The sequence below is a fragment of the Neolamprologus multifasciatus genome, chromosome 16 (genome assembly GCF_963576455.1).
Source record: "Neolamprologus multifasciatus chromosome 16, fNeoMul1.2, whole genome shotgun sequence".
NCBI lineage: Eukaryota > Metazoa > Chordata > Actinopteri > Cichliformes > Cichlidae > Neolamprologus > Neolamprologus multifasciatus.
Genome location: NC_140454.1, coordinates 27,663,606 through 27,685,417, shown reverse-complemented (window position 1 = coordinate 27,685,417; position 21,812 = coordinate 27,663,606). Strand labels below are relative to the sequence as shown.

At 39.2% G+C, this 21,812-nt stretch overlaps 1 long non-coding RNA gene across 1 annotated transcript; it reads left to right on the top strand.

The window, feature by feature from the left end:
• Positions 1-13,739: 13,739 nt before the first annotated feature.
• Positions 13,740-16,352, top strand: LOC146500968 (uncharacterized). The gene is made up of 3 exons (XR_014869940.1): positions 13,740-14,066; positions 15,767-15,842; positions 15,922-16,352. It is a non-coding gene; the product is annotated as an uncharacterized LOC146500968 (long non-coding RNA).
• Positions 16,353-21,812: the final 5,460 nt, after the last annotated feature.

Here is a 21,812-nt window from a genome sequence, read left to right as displayed (position 1 = left end):
TGTCCTTCTCACATAACTCCATATGGTTAACAGCAAATTACCCCAATGATAACTGTTAGTGTTATGTCATTTTGTTTACAATGACCATCATTGTTCCAAAACTTCTAGGATTTTTTTATAACACGTTTAATCACATTTTTAATCACTGCATGCATATCAGTTATGTTTAGCATGTTTTTTCTTAGCTTGAATATTTATATTAATCTAAGCTATAAACATTTTGAAGCAGTCTTTTCAGGACATTTTTTGTAAGTTATTTTTCAAATTTCTAAGCCTCAGGAAGGTGTTGATATTCAGCTTGAATCCTTTGTAACCAAACACAGCATATCAGCATTAACACAAACAGCTAAAATCAGCTGTCAGTGGAGAGCCGATGATTTGGGCTTGTTTTGAAGCCACTGGACCTGAGTGTGTCCTTGAAGTCATTGAGTCGACAATGAACTCTTCTGTTTACTAAAGTATTCTAGAGTCAGATGTAAGGACATCTACCTAACAGCTACAGGACATTGATCGCAACCACAGCAGCATATTTACACCTGGATGGCTAAAAAAGAAAAGAATGAGAGATGACCCAGACCTTAAATGCTTAAATATTCATTTAAAAAACTACCTTTACAATTTTGCCTCCATGACTTCTTTTTTTAACCCAAACAGAAGCATCACAGTCGTCTTCTATAATCAGTGTGTGGCTTTGTGGTGTATAATTAGCCACTGTTGTTGTCTGGAGTGTTAATGTTGACAACCCAAATGCACACATGTGGAGGCAGATGGAGTAAACAAAAAGCACACATTTATTATCTTTTAAGTCCATGAAGAAAGTAAAATTTAAAAATAAGATGCAGCAGGGACCAAACTAGGAGGGAAGTCAGACACTCTGACAATGACTAAGTAAAAGACAGCACTGTAAACACGCACACACAAAGGCAATCAGGGGGAGTGGACAACAAGAAGCAGCTAAATCAGAGGAAGGACAAAAAGCCAGAAGTGCAACATGATGACTAAATGGGTAAAGGCAGACATAAATAAAGTTAATATAAGGGAATTAACACAAGACGATGGAACAAGAAACACTGAGAGAAAAACTAAGAACCAGAGACTAAATTCACTAAAGAAAATACATGAAGGAAGTATAAACAAAACTGTAACCAGGAACTAAGGACTCAGGAATAAATACATAAATAAATCCTACAGAAAATCTTAAAATAAACAGAACTAGAAAGTCAACGAACCAGGATGATGATCAGAGCGGTAATCCGATTAGTTTTTTCAAGTAACAAGTAAAGTAAGGGATTACTATTGCAAAGAAAAGTAATTAGATTACTGTTACTTTCCTGTAAGCATGTTGCACTACTGTGTGACAATGACGTACAATTGTGCGACGTCCGTGGCAGCAACAGGCATGTGTAGATAAACAATGGATCATATGGAGTGCGGGAGAGAGTACGACCATGCAGCGTTTCAACGCTTGGAAGTACTGACATTACTTTAATGTTTTTGTTACTTTTTACAGAATCAAACTCAGTGTCCGCTGTACACTCTCCATGGGAAGAAAACTTCTTTCTACAGCGAAAAATTGAACTTCAAATCTGAGCAAGGACCTAGCACGCTGCCACGGGAATGTGAAATTCACAGAGAAACCCCCAGATCCCCACTGACAGGAATGCTGCAGCACCGGGCAAACCTCTGACGGCCCCACTCCTGCTAAACAGGTGAAAATAGACTTGAGAGCGACAGGTACATGCAGCTGAATCTTTGATTTTACTTACTGTAAACACAAAGAATATTTTATTTTATATGCTGGAATATGCAGAAAATGGGTTTAAATGTTAAACACATTTCTTCAAGTCAAACACTGTTAAATATAATTTAATTTTTGCTTCATACAATGTGCATAAAGTTAAAGTTAAAACTAATGAAAATATTTTTAAAAAGAGACTTTTTCATTTCATTCAATTTTATATGATGGATTATGCAGAAAAAATAGAAATGGTCTGAAAGGTCAGTTTCTTTATTACATATCAGGTTGTGTGTCATGTTTTTAAAAGTAACTAAGTAATAAAGTAATTAATTACTTTTGAAAATAAGTAATCAGTAAAATAACTGGATTACTTTTGTGGAGAAGTAATCAGTAATTAGCAACTAATTGCTAACAATTACTATCACTGTGGAGATTCCTTCAAAGTCTCTTTGTACTGGTTTTCATTTTTGCTTTGTACTGTTGCTTTGTGTTTGAACCTAAATACTAAGTGTTTTCATTAAGATAAGAATTTGTGTTGTGTGTACGACATTGACCTATAGATTTATAGTGTTAAATGGTAATTATGAGACCGAGTATTTCTGGTAATTTTACAGAGTAACTGCGGCTCGGTTCACTCTGGCACAGCTGGCTGCCAGCAGAGCTGGCGGGCACGCCATTGCAGCCCCCTCTGGCTTCTGCTCCGTGACTGCTGGATGACCCCTCGTCTGGGGCTCTCCTCAGCTCTTTCCGGGAGGGTGGCACAGATGCCCCTCCGGTGGTCCTCCTTGGGCTCTCGCACTCTGGGACCTCTGGATGTCTGGGGCCTGGATCTCCTCCATGCCTGCTTCATGAAGCATGAAGCCCCAGGGCATGGCTCCCAACAGCAGACCGTTACATGGGGAAACCTTTTGAATACAAGTGCGCTGATCCACACAGGTGTGTACACGGGTGTTCACTGTCCATAGACATAAACTACACCTTTCTTGGCTGCTACCTCAAAGCACATTGTGCGCTGTTGGTCCTGCGTGCTGCACCACAACATTCAATATTTAGTATTTACTGCTGTTTACACTTAGCTAGATTAATGTGATGGTGTTGTGTTTATTATGTTGCTCTCTTTTTTTTGCTTGTTTTCTATTCTTTTTCTCTCAACAGGTGATCCAGGAGTTTTTTTAAGAAAAAAAAACCAGAGTAACGTGAAAGTAATGCAACGGTTAGCTTAGCGATAGTAGTGACTGAAAAAGGAGAGAAAGAGAAGACATAAATGAAACAGATATCTATTAATAGTGTTATTAAAACCAACAGATTGTTATAAATAATAAATATCAATAAAAGGAATGCCAATTTAATAAAATGATCCTTAGGACAGACAGTAGAAATTTATGAAACCTACAGAAATAGGAAGAACTGTAGCAGAGAAGACGAGGGAAGCAGCGTGTGGAGGAAAAGCAGTGAGGAAGAATCCTAACTCAAGGCCAACAGCATTTCTTATATTTTATTTAAATTCACAATAAAACAATCAGAACTGGGAAACTCAAAATGAACCCAGTCTAAGCAGACGATTGGATCAGCTACTTACTTTAAATTTACGATATACAGTAATGAGCAGCACAGCTTTTTGCATTCATACAGTTCTTTAAGCTTAATGGAAATATTCAAATATATCATCTTCGTGGAGGTTCAGCTGTTGTGATTAGAGGCAGCATCACTGTGTTCTGCTGCATTCCTAAAAATAAGCAGCATCCTTGTTATCAGACGTGGACACACATAATCACATCAAATGGAAGAGGCTGCAGCTTTGTAGCTCATCCTTAAAGAACAGACATCCACTGTGTTCACTTGCCTTTATTCGGGGTACTTTAACCGTGGTACTTTTTCATTGCTGCATGAGAAAGAGAATGCGGCAGATGACGAGCTGTGATGTAGAGCAGTGTGCGGACACTGCTGAGCTCTCGCACTGAATAGGCATCCAGAGGCACACATAAGAGAAGCAGTGCTCTGGGTTAATGGAGCACAGTTATTCTTTTTTGCTGTGGTTGTTCTTGGTGGTCGGTGTTATTATTTTCCAGCCTCGATGTGATTTCTCCACTGATGATGATGATGATCCTCGAGCATTAAATCCAAGCCGGTGAACGCAAACAAGATATTTACTCTGTGTCTAATTGCTGCAAGACAGCTGCAAAAACAGTTTCTGCATAAACTTAAAAAGAGTGAAAACTGGGTTACACAGTAGCGCCCGGCTGGTTTTGTTTATGAAGCTAATAAATCCCAAACACTATAAAACCAGCTCAGATTGCCCACCAGTTGCTCCATCCACAGGATTAAAGATACCGAGGTCATGAGATACTGTTCATGTTTAATTTATGCACTTAAAGTTCAGTAATAATGTGTGCAGTTTTTCTTTCTCATTAAGAGGATCTTAATCCTATTTCAAAGCCTTCTCCTCACTGTCAAGCACTAAATTAGGGCAATAATTTAGTGCTCTTTCCTAGCAAGTACTTTAAAATTTAAAGTAATTTTACTTTAAAATTTCAACACATTTTGCAGGGTTTACGTGTTACCAAGTGTCTGTTCTCTATAATGTCTAAAAGAAGTAGTGAGATTAAAGCACACGTAACTTTCAAACCAATATAATGCAACTATTTTAATTTGTGATCACAGATCAAAGTCATTTTTAAGGTGCACTGACTTGCACAGTTAGAATGGCACTTCTGTATTACCCACCACATCCTAAATGCTTGTTCTATGTTATTTCTCCATTTTCTCTCATCTTCCTGCCTGTGACCTGGAAATCAATCTCAGTACTCTATGATGAAGGATGACTCAATTTCTTAAATGTTTCTATAGCACAGAGGAGTTACAGGAGGCTGTTCGAGGAGTTAAAGTCGAGGATGCACAGGCATGGCACGTGCAGGGGGGAGGAGAGGAAACCTTTGGGGCTTAACAAATGCATAAAATTGTCTTCAGGTGTTCAGAGCCTAAAGGGAAGTCCCAGCGTTTAAACTCTAGTGGGAGTGTATCACCTTGGAGGAGGACTAGAAGTTTAGTGAGGTGCTCCTGACTGATTATGGTCACATGAGGGATGGTATGCATGACACCATGGGTCACTGGCGTCATTTCAACCAATGTGTGCATGGGAGTTGAATCACCTGGGAAGACCCCATTTTACCCGCCACAATAGTTGCTTCACATGTCGGCGTTGACATCACCGCAGCTTCATATTACCCGTACTGTTAATTACGGCATTGGTACCCATTACAGTGATTTCCTAAATGACAAGAGTTTTTGGAGTTTTTGATAAGACAAAAACTCCACTTCAGTGCTGGTGGTGAAGAAGAAGAAGTCAAAACCAGAAGTAAAGAAATCCCCGAGTGTTTTTTATTTCTCAGAAAGTTTCATTTTTCAAACGGTTGCATTACATCTGTGAATCTGAGGTTCTGTACTGATTAATAACATATATAAAAGCGGTAAAAACCAACATGATCATACACACGTTTCTTTAACTGGCACATCTGGCTGAAAGAAAGCAACTGCTTGGACCAGCGGATGTGACTTCAATTTTATCTGGCGCTGTTCACCAAAGAAAGAACTGCAAACATAACTGCCTCATTACAGGTGGCTGATGGTTGGCGCCATAGGCTACCACCTCTGTTCAATGATGGTTCTAACAGGTGGGCATAAATGACCTCCTTTACGCCTCTCTCTAATCATCTGTCACTGGTTGTGAAGGTCAGAGGACTCCTTTCTGCTTTGTGCAGCACAAAGGTTTGTTGTTCCTCTTGTGTTTAGGTGTTTTGTCCTTGGGATGAGCAGCTTTTGTCTGAAGGTATTTCTGGGTCTGAGACAGCGATTTTTTTAAAAGAACCTGAAACAAAAATGGTTTCTACAGCTAATTTTTCAGTTTACAAAAACTGCACCTGAAGTTTGATTGTTTTTATAACTTTTTTAATTTAGGTTTACAATGTTTACGGTGCTTGGCTGTGGTGCTTTCTGACATCTAATACAGCTTATTCTAACTTTGAAGCAAGCACATAATTACCACATGTGGCCACAGGGGGCACTGTGCAAAAACAGATTATGAACTGAATCTAAGTTGTCATTCAAAGTGTTCAGGTTTAATTCGGCTTATAGTTTTGGAATATATCTGGAATATAAGGCATTACAGAGACACTTCAAGTAGACATTAGCTACTTTCCTTTGAGAACTATGGCACCTTATCTTGCAGACACAATATGTCCTATTCCGGACATATTTTAGGACGTTTGGCTCACATGGGCCAGATGTGGCCTTAACACACCAGACATACATACGGTTGGCCTGTTGCTAAAATGAGCCAGCCACTTTTACCCTATGCTGACACTGTCAGTCAGGGCCAAATAGTGCACATATGGGCACATTTGGGCCAAACAATTATTACTGTCTGGGACTAGTTCTCGCTTCGTTTTGAGGCAGTTTACATTAGGCTACATCTGTGAAGAGTTAGACAGCGGTGTCTAATGTTTCAGAAACATAAACAGAAAAGTTCAAGATTAAGGATGAAAGGAAGAACAGTTCAGTATTAACACTTTAGGTTAAAAGAACAATGTGTGCTAAGCCTGAGCAGTATATTTCAATTAGCTGCTGAAGAGAGGAGTAGAAAATAAAGCTCTAAACTTCTTTTTCCATAATCCCCACAATATGTAATCATAGCTTTAAACACACTGTGTCATCACTTTCTCCCCTATTGGCCCTCCTGTTATAAATTATGGTTTTATTGCTGCTGTGATGTTTCTGTTGCTCCCATTTGATTTTCCAAGCAAGTTACAAAATGCCAAGATAATACAGAGAAATGAGCAAAAGCGTCATTTTCACAGCAATAACCGTTTCACACAAGCAATAACAGACTAACTGCAAGCTTGGCATATTTGCATATGTACTTTTATTGACTCCTGCTGTCTTTAGTTGCATCGTTCTCCAACTCTGCAGCACCACTATGAATATTAACCCATTTGGTTGCCCCCCAGTGATTTTTGTATATACCTAATGTGTATGAAATACAAAAAGTTGTGCTGTGTGTAATTGAAGGGTAGTGCAACAATTTCATCATAAATCCCAGTAATTTTATCCATGATGATTTTTTGTTACATTTAGTGAACCGTCAAGGAGATTCATAAAATTTGTATTAGTATACTGTATTATTAAAAGAATATCCAAATGCAGTCTTACAGAATCATATATGAGGTCTTACCTTAACTGGAGCTGTGTTAACATAAAGGCAAGCAAGAGCATATATATATCTGTGACTCCAAATTAACAATAAAGCAAACAAGATGCTCCGATTCCAAGTAAACGTTACAGGATGCCATGACCTGCTGCGGGCTGGAGGGAACCCTGAGGTTGATCAGAAGCTGGCCTCACTGAACACGAACCAAAACCCCGCTGGACATTTTTGTTTGTGCTTGTCTCTGAGAAATCACTGCCAGACTCCTGCTGCCGTTTGTGAGCGAACATTGGCAAGCCAACATGGTATGAAAGCAGAAATCACTTGTGGGTGCAGAAACATATTCCTATAAATGTAATTATGTTTTTTTTTTTATTAAAAATGTCCATGTGCACTGGTGCTGAGGAATTTTGGTGTAATGTGACTGTTTTGTTTAAAGTTCATTAGATCTTTGTGTAGGAATTTCTAATACAGGAATTTGCTCAGTCAGGTTAAAATATGCTCCAAACTCCATATTTTTATTTCTGGATTCTACCACCTTTCTATCCTTTGACATAATCTTTATTTATCTTAGACTGGGCCACCTACAGATCCAGAAGAGTTTCAATAATTTGTAATGGTTTCCGGGTTTCCACCCACAGGACGGAGACATGCTCGTAGGTCGGTTAGTGGGCAGCTGTCCTCAGATAGGTTCTCTGGAAACCTAGATGGACAAATGGACGGACGGATTTCTAAAATAGGTGAGCTCGGCCATTACATGCTGACTTGGAAAAAGTCACTTTTTAAAAAGTGATCATGTTACGTTGAAGCCATTTAGATAAAAAGTGATTTAATCTCAATGAAACTTACCTGGATAAACAAATTGCTTTATTATATACTGCCCATGGCGCCTTTTCTAATTCTTCATTCCTTATTTGATGGGGACTTGAATTAAATTTTGGAGACTTTTAAGTTATGCTACACATGAAGAAAACATGGAGAACATAAATTGCTTCAAAAGAAGGATGATAAATGAGAAAATCAAAAGAATTTTGATTTATAATGAATATTTTTTAAACATATAGATGGTAATAATTACTGTATTTTTGATGATGTTTCTTCAAAGTTTCATTAAGATTTGCTCACCTGTTAAAGAGGATATACAGTGGGGCAAAAAAGTATTTAGTCAGCCACCGATTGTGCAAGTTCCCCCACTTAAAATGATGACAGAGGTCAGTAATTTGCACCAGAGGTACACTTCAACTGTGAGAGACAGAATGTGAAAAAAAAATCCATGAATTCACATGGTAGGATTTGTAAAGAATTTATTCATAAATCAGGGTGGAAAATAAGTATTTGGTCAATAACAAAAATACAACTCAATACTTTGTAACATAACCTTTGTTGGCAATAACAGAGGTCAAACGTTTACTATAGGTCTTTACCAGGTTTGCACACACAGTAGCTGGTATTTTGGCCCATTCCTCCATGCAGATCTTCTCAAGAGCAGTGATGTTTTGGGGCTGTCGCCGAGCAACACGGACTTTCAACTCCCGCCACAGATTTTCTATGGGGTTGAGGTCTGGAGACTGGCTAGGCCACTCCAGGACTTTCAAATGCTTCTTACGGAGCCACTCCTTTGTTGCCCGGGCGGTGTGTTTTGGATCATTGTCATGTTGGAAGACCCAGCCTCGTTTCATCTTCAAAGTTCTCACTGATGGAAGGAGGTTTTGGCTCAAAATCTCACGATACTTGGCCCCATTCATTCTGTCCTTAACACGGATCAGTCGTCCTGTCCCCTTGGCAGAAAAACAGCCCCATAGCATGATGTTTCCACCCCCATGCTTCACAGTAGGTATGGTGTTCTTGGGATGCAACTCAGTATTCTTCTTCCTCCAAACACGACGAGTTGAGTTTATACCAAAAAGTTCTACTTTGGTTTCATCTGACCACATGACATTCTCCCAATCCTCTGCTGTATCATCCATGTGCTCTCTGGCAAACTTCAGACGGGCCTGGACATGCACTGGCTTCAGCAGCGGAACACGTCTGGCACTGCGGGATTTGATTCCCTGCCGTTGTAGTGTGTTACTGATGGTGACCTTTGTTACTTTGGTCCCAGCTCTCTGCAAGTCATTCACCAGGTCCCCCCGTGTGGTTCTGGGATCTTTGCTCACCGTTCTCATGATCATTTTGACCCCACGGGATGAGATCTTGCGTGGAGCCCCAGATCGAGGGAGATTATCAGTGGTCTTGTATGTCTTCCATTTTCTGATGATTGCTCCCACAGTTGATTTTTTCACACCAAGCTGCTTGCCTATTGTAGATTCACTCTTCCCAGTCTGGTGCAGGTCTACAATTCTTTTCCTGGTGTCCTTCGAAAGCTCTTTGGTCTTGGCCATGGCGGAGTTTGGAGTCTGACTGGTTGAGGCTGTGGACAGGTGTCTTTTATACAGATGATGAGGTCAAATAGGTGCCATTCATACAGGTAACAAGTGGGGGACAGAAAAGCTTCTTACAGAAGACGTTACAGGTCTGTGAGAGCCAGGGATTTTCCTTGTTTGAGGTGACCAAATACTTATTTTCCACCCTGATTTACGAATAAATTCTTTACAAATCCTACCATGTGAATTCATGGATTTCTTTTTTTCACATTCTGTCTCTCACAGTTGAAGTGTACCTCTGGTGCAAATTACTGACCTCTGTCATCATTTTAAGTGGGGGAACTTGCACAATCGGTGGCTGACTAAATACTTTTTTGCCCCACTGTAGACATATTGTATATAGACTGGGCATTGTTGCGCAGCAGGAAGAACCCAGGACAGACTGCACCAGCGTAGGGGCAGTGGGCAGTGAGCACAGGGCCCACCAGAGGACGCTGCGCCTTCAGGCCACCCACCTAAAGTCTTTTTCTGATTCTTTGGTCAGACACATTCACACCAGTGGCCTGCTGGAGGTCATTTTGTACCTCTGGCAGTGATCGTTCTGTTTCTGTTTGCGCAAAAGAGATGATACCGGTCCTGCTGATGGGTTAAGGATCTACGGCCCCGTCCAGCTCTCCTTGAATAACTGACTGTATCCTGGAACCTCCTCCATGCTCTTGAGACTGTGCTGAGAGACACAGCAAACCTTCTGACTGTGCTATCCTGGAAGAGTATGACCTGTACAGACTATGTAGGGTCCAGGTGTCGCCTCATCAGTGACACTGAATTGCAAAACTAGTGAGAACAATTTCAGTGGCCTCCACCTGTACAGCTGCTCCTTGGCGAGGTTGTCTCATTGTTGCCCCTTTAGTGCACCTGTTGTTAAATTCATTAACACCAAAGCAGCTGAAACTCATTAATACCCATGTTCCTAAGTGTGTTCCTCCATTTGTTATAACGTATAGGATGATTTTTTTAATGTATAGTAGTATTATACATTTCCAGGTTACACTTGTGCTGTCTAGTTACAAATTAAAGCTTTTTTCCCTTTAAGAAAAGATCCCATGTATGGAAATTTGGGGAAAATCTGATTACCTCTGAGCTTTTTTATGTCTCCTCCAGCTTATCTCGAGGCCCATCTTATTTCCCCTCAGTCTGAATAAACAGCCCATATCTCTGGCAAGATGCCACAATTGATTGCCTCTTCTTCTCAAACCTGCTGCACTGTCCCTTGTGACGGGATTCAATCCACCCCCTCAGCCCAAAGCAGTTCATTCACATTTAGCTGACAGATCATCTGACCAGGAGAAAATTGGAAGAGAGAGGAAGACTCTTTGTCTCTCTCTCTCTGTGTGTGTATGTGTGTGTTAAAGTTTTGAAAAAAATTACATGCAGCTTTAACAAGATTACTGAGGTCACTGAGGATCAGTGACTATGAAACTGCATCTGCAGGGAAATCAATTCTTCACTCATTGTTATTAGAAGAAAGAATCAGATTTGCCCTTTCCATGCATTTATTAAATATTTTTTGTTTCACTCTGAATAGAAGGAGTCCACTTCTTCATCCTTTGAGTCGAGGTATCTATTAAAACATATTTGTTCTCTGCTGTCTCTTGACAGCAATAACACGATTGCTAACTGTGAGCCGCTCTGCTCACAACCACTAAAACTGTGAAATTGGACAAAACTACTGTTCTTCTTCACTCATAGAAAACTCATCCCAAGTCTTTGTTCAAATTAAGATTCATGAAGTTGGATCAAAACACAAATCAGCACTTGGAGCGGGGATCCTCTGCCAAGATCGGTGCTGAAGGAAGTGATTAAATCCACATCCAAAGTTTCATGTCTATAACCGCTACACCAAGTTTTGGCTTCACAGTTTTTGTGCTGAAAGATAAATAATCACATTTGGATATCTGTTCATGGAAGTATACATCTATCACACCTGGTACAAACTGAAAGGTGAGGTTTTTACGCTGTGTTGGGAAGGTTACTTTTAAAATGTATTCCATTACAGAATACAGAATACATGTCCCAAAATGTATTCTGTAACGTATTCCGTTACGTTACTCAATGAGAGTAATGTATTCTGAATACTTTGAATTACTTATCATGGTGTTTACAACTACATGAATGTACTATTGCTGTGATTTATTACTGTTACTGACGGTCCGCGGCTCCGAACCGTAGTAAAGGGACCTCTGGCTAATACGGTGGGTTCTGTGTCGGCTTGTAGCCAAAAACTAGCTTTACTTTGTTGTCTGGGTCAACTTTGCTAGCGAGAGACAGAGAGAGGCGTTGAAAGGCTGCTCCAACAAAACTTATTGTTTTTGGAGGAAAACACGAACACGGTGTACAGTCGAGTCTTAATAGCTTACTTACAACTGGGCTCGTCAGGCACTCTTCTTGGTCTTCTCGCTCACAGACACATAACGTGTATGGCAGTCCATTCTCCCTGCAGCACGGACTACACTGCCTATGATGCTACATTCTTTAGAGCTATACCTGTAGCATTCTGCCTGTTAGCTTAGCACAACAACAACAAAAAGGCCTCTCTCACCCAGGAAACACGCACAGAGAGAGCGTCACCCTGTAACCATGGCAACCGTAACGCTGCCGCCTGGAACAACAGAACGTAGCTGTCAAACAAAACCCAAACAGTCCTGACCCGCCACAATATGAAACAGGGAAGTACCGCCGTGTAATCCATTTATTTCAACAAAGTAACTGTATTCTAAATACCACCTTTTTAAACGGTAACTGTAACGGAATACAGTTACTCATATTTTGTATTTTAAATACGTAACGGCGGTACATGTATTCCGTTACTCCCCAACACTGACAGTAAATTACAAATATTTCACAGCTGAGATTCTCATGATGCCACCAACAATCATAAATGGCAGGTGACCTTCTTGTTGCTTTATGTGAGTAACTGCAGATGCACAATTCAGCTTTCTTTTAACCTCTTAAGCCCCAAGCCTAACGGATCTCCTGCCTTTTGCCCCCGTATCAGGGGGCGTTGGGGCTTAAGATGTTAAAGAGAGAACAAAAAGGAAACTTGGAGAAAAATTGTAGGACTGGTAGATTTTATAAATGTTAGTTATGAACTGGTCCAAAAAATCTCCAGTGATTATATTCCAGTAAAGGAGCATCCACACAGGAACCAAACAACTAGCTGACCAGCAGCGATGAGGCAACCGGAGACCCACAGTGAGTCAGAGACATTCAGAAACGTCAAGCGATGATGGGCAAAATATCAGCAGACAGATGGCGGCGTGAAGTTCAACTTTTTTCAGCGTTTTGGATTGAAGTGACTACCAATGAGAGTGAAAGATACCGATGATTTACAGTTGACAGGTTTATAAATGCTTGCACTCTAAATATTTGTTACTACATGATATGCCATGTTCCTTTTTTTGTCATTTAAGTTCAGTCAACAAAAAAAATCCCTCAAATTTATATTTAGGGATTGAGGGATTGATGCATAATATTTACATATCTGTGAATCAAATGTTTCTTTTGTCGTACAGTTCTGAACTTCTTAAGTCTTTCCCCTGACAAATGCATATAGATTAAGGTAATACAGAAAAACTGCGTTCACAGACGTGGACTACACCTTTCTTGGCTGCTGCCTCAAAGCACATTGTGCGCTGTCTATCTTGCGTGCTGCACAATAGCGTTTAATATTTAGTATCTACTGTTATCTACTGCTAGCTAGTTTATTGTGATGGTGCTGTATTTATTATGTTGCTCTTTTTTGTTTGTTTTCTCTTCTGTTTTTTTGTCTCCATACAGGTGATCCAGGTGTTTTGTTTGTTTTTCTTTCTTTCTTCCCCCCTTTCTCACCGTCTCTTCTCCCCTCTGTTTTTCTTTCTCTCCCTCTCTTTCTTTCATTCTTTCTCCCTGTCCTATCCCCCAGTCATGTCTGTCCTGTTTGTAGCAACCGAAAATAAAATAAAATAAATACATAATTATAATAAAGGTCAATCAAATGGACCAATATGGCAAGGCCATGATGATCCACTTGGTAAAATAAATCCGCTTGGCATCTTTCTTGGCCTTAAGACAACAATTCTGATGGCTAAAGATCCAAACGGTACAAAAAAAAAAAATACAGAAAAACTAAAAGTAACACTTAAACTAAAGCAATTTAATGAACCTGAACTTTTTTTTAACATTAAAACCCAAACCGAATAAATCAAACTGTCTGGAAATAACTTGAAACTAGACTGGACTAATACAAGATTGAAAGCTAAATTTAAAAAAATGAAATGAGGAATTATAAAACCTCCAGTATGATAATTTAATAATAATATGATAGAAAATGAAAAAACAGCAACATTCGGTGCATTACTTCCATTGAAAAATAGTGTTGAATATGTTACGTATGTAATGCCAAATTGTCTCTACACGTATTATATTATATATTATAATTCAAAGTGCACATATAATGGGAAAAGTTACAAAAGTCCTTCAAATGTACTTGAGCACCTTTCTAAGATTACCCTGAAGTCCTGGCATTGAAATTACATCAGCTCCAGCAAAAAGTAATCCTTCAAAACACGAGCAATCTCCTTATCTGAGCACTACTCATTTTTGTTCAGATCTTGTGGTGCTGCGTGTTCTCATCTACCGCACGAAGTGATACACATGGAAGAAAGTTGAGATTAAACCTGAAGGGGGGGAGAGGGCAGTCTAGCCTGACCTGTTTGGATGGAACAAGGTGGGTGAACTGTGTTCAATTTCCCATGGCTTTCAAGATATGAGTCATAGCAGGTAACACTTAACTCTTACATCAGTCAAGCTCTTCATGTTCCATTAATGTCATGCTTCTGTGTGTGTGCGTGTGTGTGCATCATTGCCAGAAGGCATTCATGCAACTAGCATATATATGAATCTGTGTTGTAGTGTGTTGAAGTTGTTCCTTCCTTGTTGAAGAGTTCCTCTACATTAGCTGTCTCTGATTAAACTCATTGGAGACGCCCAGCTGTGTGCACATTTCCTCTTTCTATCAGTAAGCTCACATGGCGCTCGCTCTCAAAGGCCAAGAATCATTGTTGGGTAATGATGCACTGTAAAAGCAAATCAAGGGTTTATTGCATTTAAATTTGTGCATTTAATTTTATTTATACATGTTTTTGAACTTCTTCGTTTTTCCACCGGTCCCATTTAGGCATCATTACAGCAAATCCTCTTTCGATCCTTCACATCCTCCTCCTGTCGCAACAACCCTCTGCATGTCCTCCTTCACTACATCCATGAATCTTCTCTGTGCTCTTCCTCTTTTCCTCCTGCCTCCATATTCAACATTCTTCTCTGCACATGTCCAAGCCTTCCCTCTCTAACTTTGTATCCAAACCACTTAACCGGGTCTCATCCAAACCATAGATCACAGCAGCTCTTTGTCTTTTACTCTCGATGCTATCCTTCTGTCCCAGATCTCCCATAAAAGGCGTCTCCACCCACTCCACCCTGCCTTCGACCTCCTCTTTGCCTCTCTTCTGCACTGTCCGTGGCTTTTGCTCTTTGACACCAGGTATTCAAACTACGCTACTCTACTCGTTACATCTTGACTTTTCCACCTTATCATTCACACATGTTCTAACTTCCACTGACTTTCATTCTTTTTCTCTCCAGAGCATGCCTCCACCTCTCCAGGTTCTCTTCCACCTGTTCCCTACTCTCATACAAGTCCATACTTCCTCATACAGTCTTAACTTCCTCATACAGTACCAAATGGCCTGCTTTGACACCCTAAACCTTAAACAATCTGTTAAAAAGTCCACTGCCCTATGTCCCAGACATCTCCATACCTTCACAGATATGTCATCTGGACCAAATGCCTTTCCACCTTTCAGCTTCATGATAGCTGCTTTCTTCCTCCTTATTAATCCTCCAACTATCATTCCCTCTCTATCAATTTCTTGAATTCTCAGCTCCTTAAAGTACTCCTTCTATTTTCTCAACACACTTTTCAGTCGTTGATCTATCTCTCTCCTTAATCACCCTAAATTGCTGCACATCCTTTCCAGCTCAATCAATACAAGTCATTTTCTCCTTCTTCAGTGCCTTTTCCTTTACCACTTGTCTCTTTGCTGTACACTTTGCCTCCCGGTGCTTCCTGTTTATTTTATTCACCTTTTGGACTATCCCACTTTTTGTTTCCTATTCTCTCCCTGAACTTAACTTGCTAAAATTGAGTTTTTGGTACTTTGTTCCAATATAAAACCTAATATAGCTGTGTATACATCTTTCATTTGCACTTGATTTTTCAAGAATATTCCTGCAATGGTGAGCACAAAGACTCTGGGGACTGTAATCATTTCCTATCAAAAGGTTAATTTAGCAGTGTGACAGCCCAGTTTAACGGCTACTGTGTAGTCATGAGGCTAAAAACCCTGTTTTTCCTCTTCATCCTTGAAGAAAGTGGTCCCTGGCAAGGTGCAGTTCTTCTGACACCTGGGCCTTGTACTGTGAAGCAGGATTTGAGACTATCCAGGTAACTTGAGGGTTAACATTGGGTTTTCTGTACTATGATGATGGATCATTTCTAACTGGGATGTTTTGCCATGTTCCAGCTTACAGGTAGGAAATCACCACCTACTGACCAACAGTGTCTGGAAATAGACGTCCTTCAGACTTTTCTGCATTGATATCAGGAAGATCTAAGTTTTTTGTTTTTTTAAGAGCATCTAAAATCTTTCTCTTTCCCTGAGGAGAATCAGGGATAAATGAAAATTCTTAGACACAACTTGAATCATTGGACAATTTTATTATTCTAGACCTGTTATGACCTAAAACAGAGCAGCTGCTGACCTGATATCAAATTCATCTGTAGTCTGAGCCTACATTTAAATTCTGTTTTTGATTCTTCACTTTCTCTCAGACCACTAAACACCACTGGGGCTGCATCTAAACATTCATTTAATAAAATAATCAATTATAACCCATCAGATTCTCTGGTGTTTCAGTCATGGAGCTGTGATATTGATTCTTCTTTTATCTCACACATTTTGCCTTTTTGCCAGCTTTCTCTCCTGGCTTCAGATAAGCTAAACTTTTAATACACTAAATAAACTATCAATATAGTAAATCTTGTCCAGCCTTGGATACTAAAATATTGTGCAGAGCTTTTCCTCTCACACATACTCATAGCGCTGCTTTGTCTGACACAGTTGTGTCACTTTTACCCTGTATTGTGTGTTCAACCTCCCATATTTTTCCCATAACATAAAATCAGCCACTCTGTTACCAGTAGCGTCATCCATAGTTGTGACTTGTCAGATCCTTCCAACGCCGTGTTGATCATGCAGGAGAAATCCTGGATGGATCTTAAGTGACTTTATAACCAGATTCAAGCGGACGCTTATCCTGAGTGCCAGTGTTAAGGTAAGTGAATTCAGATAAAAGAAAGACACCCTGGGTATGCTTTACACCTAGTGTGAGCACACTCTTCAGTGTTCATGTTCATGTTTGTCAAAAAAGCTAATATTCCTGTAACTGTGTGTTCTATGGGTCACAGTAATATGATCAAATATCTGTCGCATCCCAGAAATTTTTAATTTTGTGTGGATGTATTTTTACATTTCTGGGCCATTAACTTTGAGTCTATTTATTATAACATTAGCTAAACTGTATTATGGAGCATTAAAATTAAATAGTCCTCATTTACTTTAGAACACTAAATTCAGTTCATCCTCCCCAAACGAGTTAGTATAGCTCGCCCCTCTTAAGTTAGCAAAGGTTACATTCTTGAGTTTCTATGAAGTGTAGTCCGAAAACATTTAGGTAGCCAATAACAGCCTATCTCTGTTTGACAGCCCACCTCTCTTACAGCCACATTTCTTTAGACATTGCCTCCATCCACATCACTGCTTATCTAACATGAAATCAGCTCACTCAGAAGTTACCCCGTCTGCTCTCCTTTGCACACAATGGTCCAGCTAATGCATCGTGTCCAACAAAGTTTCTATGAGCCTCCACAAATTGCATCAGCAATCAGATAAAATGCATTCAGCTCTCAATGTTAAAAGTTATCTGATTGTGACAAAGGCTCGGAGCTAATGCTATTTCTCAATCACGCTCAGCTGAAACTTGAATGACTTTTTGTACAGATAAGCAAAAGGCTTGACTGCGCCGCAGCAATCCACGAATTTAGGAGGTTTTTTTCAGAGAAGGTAAAATTATTGGGATAGAGACATTCTGAATGAGGAACTGCATAAATAACCTGTGCATGTCTGTCTCCTACAAAGTAGATTTCCATTTTCAAATGGGTTTGCCAAATTCAGTTACAGGGGAATATCTGTTCACAGCATCTTCTAGGACACAGGACTTTGTCACTGAAAATCAAAAACTGCTTCAATACAGTTTTTAACTGGCAGGCGAGTGAGGTGCTTTAAATAAAGAGGATACAGAGTTACTATGAAAAAAATTGAGATGGCATTTTTTGTGCTTCAATTGAGTTTTCTCAGACTTGGTATTGTTCTGAGTTTTTTGAACAGGCTTAACAGAAAGATTTTGGTTAGTATTTTTTTTCTCATAGAACCAAAACTGACAAAATTAATAAAAATAATAATTAATAATTAATAACAACTTAAACAGTCCACAATGGTTTTCACATAAATTTGTTTGACGTTCATATTGACCACATACGTCTAAGTGTGTATTGTCAAAGGCTTCTCTTTTTAAAAGCTCTATAAATGTGAATCACAAGCCACTCCACAGAAAGAACATTTTAACGTATGTTTTTTAAGTTTTAGTGCCATTGACCTCTTTTTTAAGTTTTTCTTCCAACGCTATTACCCTGCAAACACTATTATGTTCTGCAATATAGACAGTACAGAAAGTGAGTACAAAGAGACAAAGTACTTACAATTACCTTAAACAATAATTGTATAATAATAATATATCTTAATGCATGCTCAATCATCCAGGTAAGTAAATCCCAAAAAGTTGATTCTCTTCAACTGTTTTAGACCTAGTTTCAGTCATTGTACAAAGGTACTGTTTATAAGGTTGGGGAAACCTGCAGTCAGCTGAGACTGAAGAAGTCACTTGGATGAGAGATGAAACATTTCTCCCATAATAATAATATAATATCCCATATATATAATGATAATATATTAAGCTTTGCCCACAGTTACATGCGGGGTTTGGTAAAAAAAATAGCTTTTTCACACCTTCCAGGGTGAGATTTTTCAAAAGATTGAATTATACTATGTCAAAGTGTGGCTAAGATTCACTCCAGATCAGTTTGTGTTAGTTTTGTCCATTTCTGCATTGTCAGCCTGTAGGATTATCGTTACCAATTTTTATAATAAAGTGACATTTTTCACCAGTGGGTCTCATTTATTTGAACTTAATAAAACAACGTAAGCTGCATATTTTGTAGTCCATCCTCAGGACAGTGTAGTTTTAACGTGGCATCTCCCGCCAGTGTGAAGGAGTCTAATTTATGTGCATTCTTTTCTTTTTTTGTCATCGTGACATTTTCCGTCGAGGTCAAGAAAAACCTTTTTGTCAGTGTGTCCTTCCTGTGTCTCAATTTCTTTTTATTTTGCTAATATTTTTTGTCACCTGCTTTCCTGATTAGTCTCCACTGTGGTTTATTAGTCATATAAGACTATAAATACATGTCAGTCAGGCTCCTGAGTGTTTTTTGAAATCTCAGTGATTCCAGTTTCACTGATTTATTTTTTATATACGATTTTCTGTTCTTGTACTGGTTCTTTTTTAAATTTTTTATTTTAATGCTTGTTTTTTTAGTGGCTGGTCATTGTTAGGATATTTATTCTTTTGAAAAAGCTGAAGTAAAACTGGCTCTTCTTTTTAGCAGTAAATCTTACTGTGGCCTGGAGATATGGCAACAAGGAAACTTATTAGTTGGCCTTACATTTGTGAAGCTGTTATTGACTGAATGTGCGTTTTTTTTTCTCCCCCAGATAATAAATTTTAAAAACAGCCTTGTGTGCCAGAGGTTACAGAAGGAGAATGCCCTGGTCTTATTCTTTAACAGTGCTTTGTGACTTGCTATAACCTTTTAGAACTTTGTATTAGTTGTAATAAACGGACATTTAGAGGAAAATGTGCTGTGATTGATGTAATAAATGTACACTATATCCATTATGTTGATTAGAAACAAGACAAAATGCATTTGCTGTTGCAAATTAGTAGTTTCTAAATGTATTTTCAGGCTATATAGATGGCTGTGACTGTGATTATTACTGATTACCCTCTTATTTTAAAAATAACTGATCAGTTTTAATCTATGAAACTATAAAATGTCAGTCTTGCTTTTTATTTTTAATGAATGTCTCAACACTAAAGTAATTAATGTCACAATAATACAAAACAGTAAAGAGTCCTTATAAATTGGTGTAATTGGCACTTGAAATAAAAGCTTAATCGACCAGCAGGATTGTTTTTCTTTTGATTACCGAATCAATCAAACGATTTGTTAGCATGAAACAAAACTCCTGTTTCTCTGAGCAACACAGGGGTTGAGCTGCACGACATACTCACGCTGTTATTTTTTACAAGCACATATCAGCCACTCCCAGCCCCTCCAGACGGCTCCTCAGAGAAGATTATTCATCAGACCTGCAGATCTCTGGTCACAATACAAGCCTTTGAACCAGTGGTACTTGTATCAGAACCCCAGACAGTCTGAGAGACACACAGGCTTTAAAAGCCATCCCCAAATACCAGTCCTGACAGCGCCCTTCCTGCTGCCCTGACAGCACCACTACAGCTCGCCTCACACCTTATTAACTGTACACAGCACCCTCAAAGGATTCCTCTGGGTCACAGACAGGGTTATTTACCACACCTGTCACCTGGCTCAAAGGCTTTTGTTGCCTTTGATCTGCTGGATGCAACACAGGAGCAACAACATGCTTTTGCCCGGCACGGCCGCGTTTCATTAGTCTGCATAGTAACCTTTTAGTGACAAAAATCTTCTGATCTTCTGAATCGGGGAAAATTAGTGTGCTGTTATGAAGATAGGGCATGCCAATGAGATTTTCTTTTAAAACTACTTATTGTGTGAACTTTAACTCATCATCAAACTTTAACTAGCAGCTAATAGTCATGACAGTGCAGACTTTCATTAAACACTTACAATTTTAGCATCTAATCAGGGTGCGTGAGTTGGTGCATGAGGCTTTGAGCTGATTAAAAAAGTACAATATATGTAGAATAAACTGCACTGTAGGCTTGCAGCTAAAAATAAACCTAGAAATAAAGGCATACAGTGGAAACTGCACCTGCAATCTGGCATCCAGCACTATACAAACACACAGTCTGTTGCATGCAGCAAGAAATAATAAATCAGAAAGAGCACAGAAAGTTTAAACAGTGGAAAAATCCAACTACAAAACAAGATAAACAGAAAATTTCAGCAAAAAGAAGAGAAAAAGAGGACAGTAAATTTTAATTTATCCTCCGAGGAGCCAATTGAGTTTAATATGCAACCAAACCACCTTCAGTTTCAAGTGCCTTAACCTGGAGCGCCGTTTCCAATCCACGCTCACAAAATTCAATAAAACCACCTGGGAGTCACTGCAGGAAAAGTGAAAATTGAGCAGCCAGATCTCATCCGCAGAACAATTTCTACAGCTACTTTAGACAATTTTTCTTCAAGCATTTTATTTTTTCTGAAGCAGAAATGCTGGCGAAGGATTACTAGGATAAAATTGTATTTAGAGAAGAAATAAACAAGTTACAGTTAAGGTTTAATCGAGACTATAATGGGTGCAATGTGTGCACCTAAAAAAAGTATTTCCCATAGAATGGATTGACACTCTTGTATGGGCTGTCTGATGTTCCTTCCTCTGACCCCACACGCAGAAGAAGAGCTCATCATTGCACAGGTTAGATGGCGTAGAGGTTTTGCTGAGATATGAAGGCAGGTGTGATATTTCAGCTCGTCCTGTGATGTGCAGAAAAATGTGAAAAGCCCTGATAGAGAGCGCAAACCAAAGCTGTTGCACCTTTTGATAATTACAGTAGATTATGTTATTTTCAGAGTGTAGTTCTATTTGACTACAGATGAACACCAGAAAGCTAAGCTTCATACAGACTCTGCATATTCATAAGCAGATATGTTTCTACTGTAGACAGTAGAAAGGTGTAGTTAGTTAGGATGTCTTCACCCAGTGGCTTCTGGTGGTCCAGTTATGAAATCTCGAGCATTTTCATGTTTTTTTCATTTATTGTGGTATTTACTCTCTACATTTTTGCAAAGTCGAAGTAAAACTGGTTCTTCTTTTTTGCTGCACATGTTATTGTGGCCAAGATATATGGGAACAAGGAAATTTCTTAGTTGGCCTTACATTTGAGAAGCTGTTATTGACTGAATGTGAGTTTTTTTCTCCCCCAGATAGCAAATTTTTAAAAACAGCACTGTGTGCCAGAGGTTACAGAAAGAGAAGGCCTCGTTGTTGTTTTTTACCTGTGTCTCAAGATAACC